The 12,992-nt window shown below is 32.7% G+C and overlaps 1 non-coding gene across 1 annotated transcript; it reads right to left on the bottom strand.

The window, feature by feature from the left end:
* Positions 1-6,449: 6,449 nt before the first annotated feature.
* Positions 6,450-6,521, bottom strand: TRNAN-GUU (transfer RNA asparagine (anticodon GUU)). Its single transcript has one exon. It is a non-coding gene; the product is annotated as a tRNA-Asn (tRNA).
* Positions 6,522-12,992: the final 6,471 nt, after the last annotated feature.

Genomic DNA, 12,992 nt, shown 5'->3' with positions numbered 1-12,992 from the left:
TTTCCTCCTCAGGTTGAGCGCCAACGGTAGAGGTTCCTTCATCACTCGACTCTTGAATCTCTTCAAGATCGATTTGCCTCCCACCGTCACCTTGGCTTATGAGTTCTCTCTCTCGGAAAACCCCTCTCCTCGCAACGAAGACAACATTGTCACTCGGTCTATAGAAGAGATATCCAAAGGATTTATGCGGGTAGCCGATGAAAATACATCGCTCACTATGAGGTTCGAGCTTGTCATGAGTTTCCCGTCTTACGAAAACTTCACAACCCGAAACCTTGATATGTGCCAACGATGGAGCTTTCCTTGTCTACATCTCGTGAGGTATTTTGGCAACCTTCTTTGTAGGGACTCGGTTAAGGATATGGGCAGCAGTCTCTAAGGCATACCCCCAAAATGAGATAGGTAGTGAAGCACGACTCATCATAGAACGAACCATGTCCAACAAGGTTCGATTGCGCCTTTCTCCCACACCATTTAACTGCGGTGTCCTAGGTGGCGTCAATTGTGAAACTATTCCACATTCCTTGAGATAGTCGTGGAATTCAAGACTTAGGTACTCTCCTCCTCGACCGGATCGAATCATCTTGATTTTCGTGCCTAATTGATTCTCCACTTCATTCTTGAACTCTTTGAACTTTTCAAACGTTTCAGACTTGTGCTTGATTAAGTAAATATACCCATATCTACTATAATCATCGGTGAAAGTCACGTAGAAGCGGTTTCCATCCTTTGTGGTGGATCTAAAGGGCCCACATACATCGGTATGTATGAGATCCAATAAACCCTCACCCCTTTCACAAGTACCAGTGAAGGGTGACTTGGTCATCTTTCCAAGTAAATAAGATTCACACGTGTCATCTTCCCTAAGGTCGAATGACTCCAATACTCCATCCTTTTGGAGTTGGGCTATGCGCTTCTTGTTGACATGTCTAAGACGACAATGCCACAAAGATGCCTTATCCATACTATTGGAAGAATCTATACACAACACATCATTTCCTAGGTTATCTACAACCATAACAGTCTCATAAATTCCATTATAAGGCATTGCTTCAAAGTATAAAACACCATTTAGATAAGCATAAATAGAACCATTCATATTATTAAACGAATATCTAAATCCTTTTTTAAACAAACCATGAAATGAAATGATATTTCTTGCCATATCAGGCGAGTAGCAACAATTATATAAATCTAGACCTAATCAATTACTAAGCACTAAAGAATATACTCCAATCTTGGTGATAGGCGACGATCTTCTGGTTCCCATGATTAGATTTATTCTTCCTTGCTCCACATCTCTATCTCTTCTTAGTCCCTGCATATCAGAACAAATGTGGTAACCACATCCTGTATCAAGAACCCAAGAAATAGTGTGAGATGAATTACTAGATTTAATTGTGTATATACCTGCAATAGATGGCTTGATCTTTCCATCCTTGATGGCTTGCAGATATTCTGGGCAGCTTGTCTTCCAATGCCCTATCTTGTGGCAATGATGGCACTCTGCCTCCTTCGGGTTAGGGTTGGGCTTAGCAGGATCAACTTTGGTCCCACTAGAAGAGGAACCATCTTGAGACTTTCCCTTGCGGTGGCTCTTTGACGGAGCCTTCCTCTTCTTGCCTCTTCCCTACCCTATAGCCAAAACAGGAGCAGCGGTTGGTGCAGGAGATGGTGCAATAGACTTGTCCTTTAGGTTGCTCTCAGCAGTCCTAAGGAGTCCTTGGAGTTTGCTTAGGGTGACCTCTTCCTTGTTCATGTGGTAGGTCATCCTAAATTGGTTATAGCATGAAGGCAAGGAATGAAGAACAATGCCGATGGCCAAATCCTCCCCAAAGTTAACATTTAACTTGCGAAGACGATCAACATATCGTTGCATCTTTTGCAAGTGCACAGTCAACGATTCTCCATTTCCCATCTTAGCGGTGATCATGTTGGTGATGATCTCGTAGCGCTCTTGCCTCACTCTTTGGTGGTACCTCTCCATCAAGTCTTGATGCATTTCATACGGATACATGTCCTCATAGGAGTTTTGGAATTCTTGGTTCATAGTGGCTATCATGATGCAATGTACTTTCGTTGCATCATGTTCATGTGTCTCAAAGACAGCCATCTCTTCGGGAGTAGCGATTTCCGGGTTGACATTCTCGAGATTTTCGTCGAGGACATACTCTTTGTCCTCGTAGCGTGCAATGGTGCGAATGTATCTTATCCATTCGCTAAAGTTCGTACCATCGAAGGTTACCTTTTGGCAAAGACTCATTAAGGTGAATGAGTTAGCAGCAACGTTGTTTGCGTTCGACATCTACAAATAGAAAGGACAAAGTTTGATTAGAATTGAATCCCTAATTAAACACCCAAAATGAAAAATTAGGGCTAGGACCCAACAACATTATTAACATATTAGAAAAGGGATGCCGTAATCCAATCATGCAAATAATTTGGAGGTAAGTGAATGACGATTCACTAATTCTTCACCACGAAAACATAACCTTAAGTTTTATTGAGAATTCCTAGATTTTAGAGATTCATTGAACCTTTCAATGGCATGTTTAAATCTCGATATGCCCTTCTAGTTTGTGACTGGGATACCGAGGATCACAAAGCGGGTGTGAATTACCATGCAAATCTACATGGTGCCTTCATTGTTACAATCATCTATTCAATGTGCCGGTAAACCACACACGCTCCATCGAACTATGATAAACAATGAATCACCCTTTGCCACCTTTGCTTAGAACCAATTAGTGTGTGGTAAACCACACACGCTCCACTAACTTCTTAGCAAGGGTGCAAAGTGCAATTTCATGGGATTGCATCAATTCACTTTTCCTAAAGTAACTAAGATTGGGAATTTTATAAAATAGTTTAGTTTCTTTATATGTTCATTATACTTATTAATGAGAAGAGAGAGTAGCCCTATCCTACCCGTTCGGATAACGACCCTCTATCGGCCAAGCAAGCGGTGGGTGTGAATGTACACCCATTAAGCGTCATTTTATAGGAAACAACCTTATACCCACCTTATAGACTGGATTCGTGAATGAGGCCTACTAACGGTAAGATTAGCATTTTAATTTTTCTTATATATATATATATATATATATATATATATATATATTAAGCTTTTAATAATATAATAGTATAGGGTTGAATTTTAAACTTGTAAAACTCTAGGGATTGAAATTTAAATTCTTCTAAATTAAACTATTAATCAAAAAATTCAAATTTCAAAACTTCGGGATAGAAATTGAACTTTTCAAAACAATAGGGATCAAATAACAAATAATTCAAATTAAACAATTAATTTCATAATTATCTATATTTGACCTAATTGAATTTTAGTCATTAGATAATTACCAAATAATCGCAAATAGTCCAATATTTATCATATAAATAATCCATATTTAAAAGATTTGAAATTATCTTTATTTATGTCAAGGATAATCATTAAATTAAGTTAAAATTCAAATTTTTACATAACAAAACGATTTAGGGATCAATCTAATACAAAACAACAACAAAATCCCCAATTATCCTCTGTCTGACGCTCGGACTCGCCGAGTCAAGCTTTGGACTCGCCGAGTAGGGCCAAGTCGCCAAGTCCAAACACTGACTCGCAAAGTTGGGTCGACAGAGGGCAAGAAAAAATGATTTTTAGCAAGTAAAACAGTTAAGCATCATATTCAATTGAAACCAATCATGGCTCTGATACCACTGATGGGTTTTGGACATAAGAACTTTCCCTATGTGCACATACAACCCTATAACTTGGATCTAGGTTTCACTAATTGAACATGCAATAATTCCAAGACTTTCATGGCTAGATCTAAGAACAAAAACATATGAAAACAGATCTAGAATAATACCTTGAGTTACTTGCTTGAAACCTTCTTCTTCTTGGAGCTTAGAGTCACAAATGTCATTCCTCTAATGGCTTACAAACACCAACTAGCAAGAAGATGACTTGAGAGAGATGAGGAATAGGGAAGTCGGCTCTAGGGTTACTCCAATCACAATGATGGATGATTTCCTCAACCCTATGGGTCTATTTATACTGTGAACTCCTAGGGTTTCACCCTAAAACCCTAATTGGATAACTTAGCCTCAAAGCAATCCAAATCCTTTCCTAGATAAGGCCTTGGACGATTTCTAGGTGATCCACATCCCTAAAATCGTCCAACCCATATCCCTAAGGGTTATCAACTCAAAATACAACTTTCACACATTTGACAGTTTATGCCCCTTTATTCAATTAATCTCTTTAAGTTACCAAATTAATTCTTAATTAATTTATGACTTATATTAATCAAATAATGTTATTATTTCTCTAACATATTATTCTTATAATACATTAATAATAATATCTCTTCTCTCTAAATCACCCTATCAAGTTGCTATGGTGAAGGCAACCCAAAAGGACCATGCACAATCGGGTCAAGTACTTACCAAATATAGTTACAACCTTAAACACTAATCCAACAATTTTAGACGTTGCTAGCTGTATCGTTCATTTGATACTGGCTGGAGTCTGTATTTCCTTGTTTTAGACTCTGCTAGCTGTATCGTTCATTTGATACTGTCTGGAGTCTGTGCTTCCTTGTTTTAGACTGAGCCAGGCGTATTGTTCATTCGATACCCTCCTGGAGTCTATGTTTTACTTATTTTTAGAATTTGCAAGGCATCCCGCCTGAAGTCTATGATTTATTTACCTTTAAGCTTTGCGAGGCGTTTCGCCTGGAGTCTAGGTTTTATATACTTTTAGCCAGCAGTGTTCCTGCTGAGGAAAGATATGATTTTCCCTTATTATTATTTTTACTTGAGGCCTTTCTCACAACTCCTTTAAAGTAAGAAATTTATGTTGATAATGATAGTACTTTTGGGGGAAATTACTCCTTAAATATAAAACAGCTGGGTCTTGGTAGAAGATTGTTTTTATTTAGAAAATATAGGATTTTCTGGAAAGGATTCTAACACTCTGTAGATTCTAAACCACCATCTTTCATGAGGTTATTTTGAATAAAACTGTGTATTTATACTAATGTCATTAAATACTTATGAACTCACCAACATTATAAAAATGCTGATACTCGCTTTCAAAATAACTTGTATTCTCAGGTCGGGAGCTTTTGTGAAGTCAGCCTAGTACGAAGCTGCATATATATTATTCTCTGTATTACTTTGATGTTGCTATGAAATGTAACATATGTAAAATTATTACTATTAATGCAATGGTTGTTGTACTTTGATTATTGTACTGCATATGTTGTGATACTTGACATGACGTCACCCACCCCCGGATGTTTCCGCCGTTTCGGTTTTGGGGTGTGACAGTTGATTGCATGTTGCTCTAACTTATTTCTTGAGCATGTCCTTTAAATGTCCTAAATAAAATAAAATAAAAAGAACAAACCCAAAAATTAAATAGATCGTGGGGTAAATCTTCAAACTGAATCAGATTTGGAATCCATCTTCAAATCGAAGCAAACTTTGGAGTCAATATTTCGTTCTTTTGATCAAAAAACAAAAAACAAAGATTTAAACATCAATTTGCACAACCCATTAAAATCCAAAATCAGTTTGAAAATGGTGATAGAGTAACGTTTAGGTTTTAAGACACACACACACACACACATACACAAAGAGAGAGACCAAGAGGGAGAGATTGAGGAAAAGCTAGAATAGAAAAAGAGAGGAAGAGAGCATACCTGAAGTGGAAAAGCTCAAAGTATTTTAAAGTTGGTTATTATAGAGATGGTGAAGTCCTGCAAGAACAAGGTTAATAACATGAGTCGGTTTGAAGATCTGTAAATCAAGATCTGATGGTAGCCTCACGTGGAAATAAACTCGAAAACAATAAAAACCCTAACTAATTGGTATCCTAACAAATATTGAGTTAAGAAGGCTTACATCTTAGCATTTCGTATCTTCTTAAATATTGAGTTAAGAAGGCGTACATCAAAATAGGTTTTGGTTTTGTTATATAGTTTCCTAAATAATTGGTATCCTAACAAAATAGAATTAGTTTTGATTTTTTTTGGTGTGTTGGTAAATTGGTTATTTTTGTATAATGATTTGTTTGTCTCCAAATAATATATGATTGGTATTTTTTTTTTAATTAGTTAAGTGTAAACAATAACTCAGAAATCTTAAAGGGGCCATAAGGTTGGTTTTATAATTTGTTTTGAGTTTGTTACATGAACATACTGTATTCAAGAATTACCAAGTCAAAAACCAGGGGGGCCATGCCCCCCCTAGAGGCTCTGCCATTAATATGTTTGCTTGCGATAATTGTAGCCTCTCGGGAGAATCAATCACTGCATCTTTGATGGACTGCTAGTACCAGTACAACTAAGAATTATTAATTGGATAGTTGTAAATAGCCCCATGGCTATGGAGCAAAGGAGTATCTTGGGCCTACACCGATGTGTTGACGGTGATTTTCAAATATCCTCAAGTAGGATTCGAACCTATGACCAATCGGTTAACAGCTGATCGCTCTACCACTGAGCTATTGAGGAACAACGGGAGATTCGATCTTAGAGAGTTTCATTCCCGTTCTCAACCCATGACCAATATGAGCTCGAAGCTTCCTTCGTAACTCCCGAAACTTCTTTGTAGCGGCTCCCTTCCATGCCTCATTTCACAGGGAACCCAAAGTGGCTCTAGACCAAAATCGTTACCCAAACAAGCATCCATAAATATACTTAATCTTTTTGTACCAATAAATAGAACTCATCCCCTATTATAATAAAAGAATCCTTATTCTTACGTGGCATCTTCTTAAGCTAAAGAGATTTCAAAGTAAAATGCCTAATATGCCCTTCAGCTTTTAATACCCCAAACTCTTTGCTCATCATATATTCCCTAAATCACGCTCTAATTTCGTGTTCTTTAGTTTGGAAACTAAATACCGATTCAAAGTTAACTTACAATAGTATGAGAAATTTAATTTCAGTTTTGAAATCATATTCTTCCTACACGCTGAAGTTTTTTTAACCCTAGAAGCAGTTCTTCTTCATTTTTTCTTGACAAAGATGGTGGCTTTTGGAACATAGAACGCTGACAAAGCTTTGAAGAACACCAAACGAATTTCTAATTTCAAACCCATCACACTCTCTCTACCCAAAGGCTTCCAAGATTTCACACGATTTCACCGTTCCATATGCAAGAATACGTAAGATTAATCACACTCTCCCTCTTTCTCTCTTTACTACAAAATCTCAATTTTTGTTATTGCTCTTCCCTCAGTGATATGCCCTTTCTCTCTCCAGGTTACTTTTTTTGGCCGTGTTTTTCTCCTAAACCCTAAGATTTGGGGTTGATTTGAATTCAGTTATGTTTTTTTATCAATGCTTAATATGCATTCAATGATTTAGGTTTTTTTTTCATCCAGATTTACTAAAATGCCAAAGTTGTTTCAGATTCCTTACAAACGATATTAAATTGTCAACGATCAACTTGTCAAGTTCTGTACTAAAATTGGATGCTCCATGCTGAAACCAAGTGCTGATTTGAATTGTATTTTCCAATTTGTTTCAGTTAGCACACATCAAATCTCACTTAAAGTTAAACATTCTTACCCTAGCTCCCTTTTTTCTAATTATCAAAAATGGAGTTTTATTTTTAATGTATGTAGTATTTGTATTTAATACTGCAGAATTGATTGCCATTTTCGGGAATTATGTTTGTCAATTTGTTCCAAGTAAAATGCAAGGTAAGGTAATTAACACTTGAGCCTGTACGTTAGCTAAAGACAACATAAGAGTACTATTTTTATTTATACTTAGATTCATATCTTGAATCTAATAAACATCTTGATTACAATTTTTTATAAATTAAACAGATGCTTATTTTAATTCTTCATATTTCAAGCTTTTTTTTTTATATAAAACGGGTAAAGTAATCATTCTTATAGAAATGTACTTTAAAAGTATATTGCTACTTTATGCTAAAATCAAGAGAAGATGACCACATGAAATGAAGCTACACTTTGCTAAGATCTTACTTGTTGTAATCAATCAAACAGAATATCAAGATGGAATACAAAAATTTATGGGATTCAACAAACTTACTTCATATTACTGATTATCAAAAGATTGCATAAAAAGATAGAAATTCTGGTAGTTTGAGATGCCAGGGGTCTCCCAAAGAAATAAACTACAACTTAACTGAATGATCCCCTCACAACTGCTCCTGACTATATAAAAAACATATCTGAAAAAATAAATTACTTAATTGCCCCTTCTTCTCACGAATTGCTTATTCACATTTACTTTCCTTTCTTGCCCTTTCTTTAATAAGTGAGTAATGGTTTATTTCCTATCTTTCCTTTCCTTGAGTAAGTAAACATGATTGGTGGTTTAGCAATACTCCCTCCCCAAACAACCACCTAGTCCTTAAGATGAAATGACGGAAATAGATGATTTATTGTAGTCAGGTCCTCCCAAGTTGCTTCAGTGGGTGGTAATTTCTGTCATTTAATTAACACTTCTTTTAAGAAAAAGTCCATTTTTTCAGCAATGCACTTTCATAGGTTTGTCCTTTTTTCTTTGATTTCTTCTTCTTCTTCTTTTTTTTTTTTTTAAAGTTTGGGCTAAATGCAAAAAAACATAAACATACTTTTATTTTTTATGTTTCTTATAACTTCCTTGTGTATATGTTTTGTAAAAGGAAACTTTCTTAAAATGCCTTTGAGTCCTTTTTTTCATTATATGTTGGTGCTATATATACCTGTAATTATCATTGTGATTTGACCATTTATCCATTCTTCTGTTTATTATACCCATACCCACACTTTTTTATCCTGCACAAAAATTATAATTAATAGATGTCGTATAAATTCCCTCCAGATAAGGAATTGCTATAAAATCATTTATTTGAATTCTAATTTAACAGTCATGTCCCTAAAATTATGATATAAATTATGTATATAGGTATGATTATACGTTTTATTTTTTTTAAATATTACTTTATTCAAATTTGAATTAAATTATCCAATACTTGCGGAAATTATTCATAACAATATTAAATAATTCAATAATTTCCTAGGTAGTATTATTTGCTTTTGATTTTTTTTTTTAAATTTAAAAATAAGGAGTCTAATAATTAAAAAAAAAGGTGAGGTTAAATTTAGCAACTTACTGCAAAGGAAATTTGTAATTTTTTATTTTTATTCAGATGATAGGTTGAAGGATGAGTATTTCCAGACATGTTCTTTAATGTTTTTGATGGGAACATGATGTATCTGATTGTGATATTTTGATATTAGTAATTTAGTATATATAAACCATGTTGCATCTAATCTTTCTCGTATAATTTTTCTAGATAGAAAAGTGAATAATAAGGAAAATAATATATAAAATGAATTGTTGTGGAGATCCTCTACTTGGGTGGAAAGATGAGGAGGAGTTCGAATAAGCAATACATGTATTGTCGTCATATAGTCATATTACATACTCTTTGCAATATTTAATGACTAATAATTTTTGCTATTTTGGTCAGTAATATACTAATATTACTTAGAACAGGACCAAAAATGAGATTGATGACACTATTGGAATCAAAATTGCAAAGATCAGTTATACTTGAGGAGAACAAAGATGTATTTTGCTAATATTGATGTAGTCGGTCAACTGTCAAAGGTTACTTGCAAGCGTTTGAAAGTGAGCCATGCCTCGGTCTTCCTGTTGTAGTAGTTATCAAACTATTATAGTTTGTGGTTTGTACCCCTCAAATATTCTCATGAGATAGACAATCGATATGTCCTTGATTGTTAAGATGGACAAATAGTATAAGATTTCAAGAGATGGACAATTGACCTGGTTAAATGGTTTGTAGTTGTTTTGATAGACAGTGGGTATGTTTTTTTTTTTTTTTGGAAAAAAATAATTTCCTTTATCAAGGTTTTCTTCTGGCTAGCTATTGATGTATTGCTAATTTTATCATTTATCATTAATCTTCACTTAAAGATATTATTCTATCTTTTCAAACTATTTTAAATATTATTTAAATATGAAAACAATTTATCATTAATCTTCACTTAAAGACATTGCTCATATTTTTAAATTATTTTAAATATTATTTTAAAATAAAAACGATACAGTTACATTCAAAACATCAAACTTTGTATCAAAAAAACTGTTTATAAATTTATGATTAATAAAATTTTGCATGTCATTATAATTTAAAAATATCAATAGTGTTTTTTTTATCCGTAGTTTCCACGTGTTGTAACCTAGTGGCTTTATAGTCGTTTCTGGTTTTATGCATAGGATTATGTATAACTTTTTCTATGGGCATAACATACCATAAACGAACCAAAACTCCTAATAGATATTAACATTTACGAGCAAGATATTTTATAATAACGGTTATCTTAACCGCGATATACCTAGCTTTTAAGAAATCCATTTCACAACATTAGTATTTTTTGGACAGCAAATTTTTTTATAAAAGATGATCTAATATCATTCAACAATATTAATAATATTAGTTGATGCTTGAAAGATTCGCATTTATAAGGAGGATTCCCATGTATTGGACAAATTACATCTTGGACAGAACACCTTAGCTGCATCTTTAATAAAATAATACTCTTTTGTACAAAATAAATGCAATCCTTCTTTAAAATTATAGCCGATCAAGAAAATGCAACTTTAAAAAAAAAAAATTAATTAGCAAATGTATCTATTTACCAGTTATAAGTTGTTATAAGATATACGTGATACTAAACGTGGTATATGATTTTTTTTTTTTATTATTTTTCCTTATTACCCATACTTTTATCAGGTATGTAATGAATGAATGAATGGTTAAAGGTTTTATTATGATAAAAATACAAAAAAAATTAAAAAAAATCAAAAATCAAAAATAAAAAATAAAAGAAAAGGGCTAATGTCATAAAAACTTTTAAGTTTTCAAGGTTTTGTTGGTTTTGCCCAAAGTTGAATTTTATGTCCGTTTTTATCCTAACATTTTCCAAAAATTGTTCGGTTTTACCCTTATACCGGTAATAAGAGATTACCATTATATTAATTTCGCAAAAAACCCTTAAGTTTACAGTTTTTTTACGTTTTTACACTTAAGTTTATATTTTTTTTTACACTTTTCCCCTATGTATTTTTTCTTCATATTATACGTATTTAAACAGAAAAATCATATTTATAAACGAAAAAAATTAATTAAATATTGTTTTTACATTTTTTTAATGTTAATTCTTTATATATATATATATATATATATATATATATATATATATATATATATATATATGTGTGTGTGTGTGTGTGTGTATGAGTTTTTTTTTCTTGGATAAACCATTTAAGATGTAAAAAAACAAATTAATATGTTTTTAGAACTACAAATACGTATTTTTATGTATTTAAAATTATACATATCAATAAAAAAAACTGGTTCATTCATAAACATGTTTATATAAGTATATACATATATTTTTAGAAGTGTAAATATGTATTTTGATATATGTATTTTTTTAAGTATAAATATACTTTTAGAAGTATAGATACATATTAATATATAAAAATGTAAACATATGTATTTATACTTCTAAAACCTATATCTATAAAACACATATTCATAATTCTAAAAATATTATATATCTTTTTAAATTTTATAACCATGCAAAAACACACACACACACACAAACAAACAAATATATATATATATATATATATATATATATATATATATAACATTAAAAAAGATATAAATACAATATTTAATTAAATATTTTTTCGTATATAAATACGATTTTTCTGCATTAATATGTATATTATGAAAAAAAATATACATAGGGTAAAAGTGTAAAAAAATTATAAACTTAAGGGTAAAAACGCAAAAAAATGGTAATCTTAAGGGTTTTTTTGCGAATTTTATATAATGGTAACCTGGAAAACCTGTTATCACCGGTAAATGGGTAAAATCGAACATTTTTTCGAAAATGTTTGGGTAAAAGCGGACATAAATTTCAACTTTGGGCAAAACCGACAAAACCCTGAAAATTTGAGGGTTTTTATGACATTAACCCTAAAAAAAATTATGAAAGGACTTCCCTAACGAAGGTGTTTCTGAATTCTAACATCTTAGTTTCTATCCTAAAATATGTTACACCTTATAAATTAAGCCTCCAGTACTACCTAATTTATTACACTTTAAACACTATTGCGTCAATTCATCTCTCTCACTAGTTAAACTTTGGAACCTGACTATCTATATATGGATTTCACCATGGAAAGCACATATATAATTGTTCAAAGCTTCTAAATACTTTTAATGACATACTAATCAAGATATATGTTGACTAACTCAAGCAATCTAGTCAAATTAACAATTTTACCACAAGTTGGGTCAAGCCTACTTAACTAACAAAGTGTCTAACAAGGAGTTACTAACAAGAAGTTCATGGGTTCTATCCCAAACATATACGTACCCTGCAATTCTAAAAAAAAATTAACAGTTTTACCATTGAAGCAAAGCTTAATTAGATCGATAAATTGTTACCTGTAGAGGGAAAGGATGTTAATCCCTACAATCCTTCGTCTCTCGCTCATCTTGGCATGCTTCTGGCATCAAAATCGCCCTATCTCAGCTCGAGTTCGAATCTTGTGAAATGGGTTCGAGAAAAGGCATTTAACAGATTAAATATCTGTTCTGGCAGCGTAACTGCGCCACGACAGCCTTACATCCACATCGTGGTGTCTACATTTCACAGTTGCGGTGTCTACATTTCACATATTCTAGCTTTGACAAATTTCCTTTACAACTTCAAATAATCATAACTTCTTCGTTTCAAACTCGTTTTTTTGTGATTTTTATATCCAAACAAAGGTAATAACAAGCCCTATACTTCTATCTAAGTACTTTTGTCTTAATTGATAGTTACTTATTCCAAAAATCCATGAAAAAAGATCACAATACCATTTTTTTCCATTATCTAATGCATCTTCAAAGATGCATATCTTCCTCATCTT

The sequence above is a fragment of the Lactuca serriola genome, chromosome 3 (assembly GCF_051521515.1).
Source record: "Lactuca serriola cultivar US96UC23 chromosome 3, Lser_US96UC23_V15, whole genome shotgun sequence".
Taxonomy (NCBI): domain Eukaryota; kingdom Viridiplantae; phylum Streptophyta; class Magnoliopsida; order Asterales; family Asteraceae; genus Lactuca; species Lactuca serriola.
The sequence above is the reverse complement of the archived record's forward strand: the minus strand, read 5'-3'. Positions and strand labels throughout refer to the sequence as shown.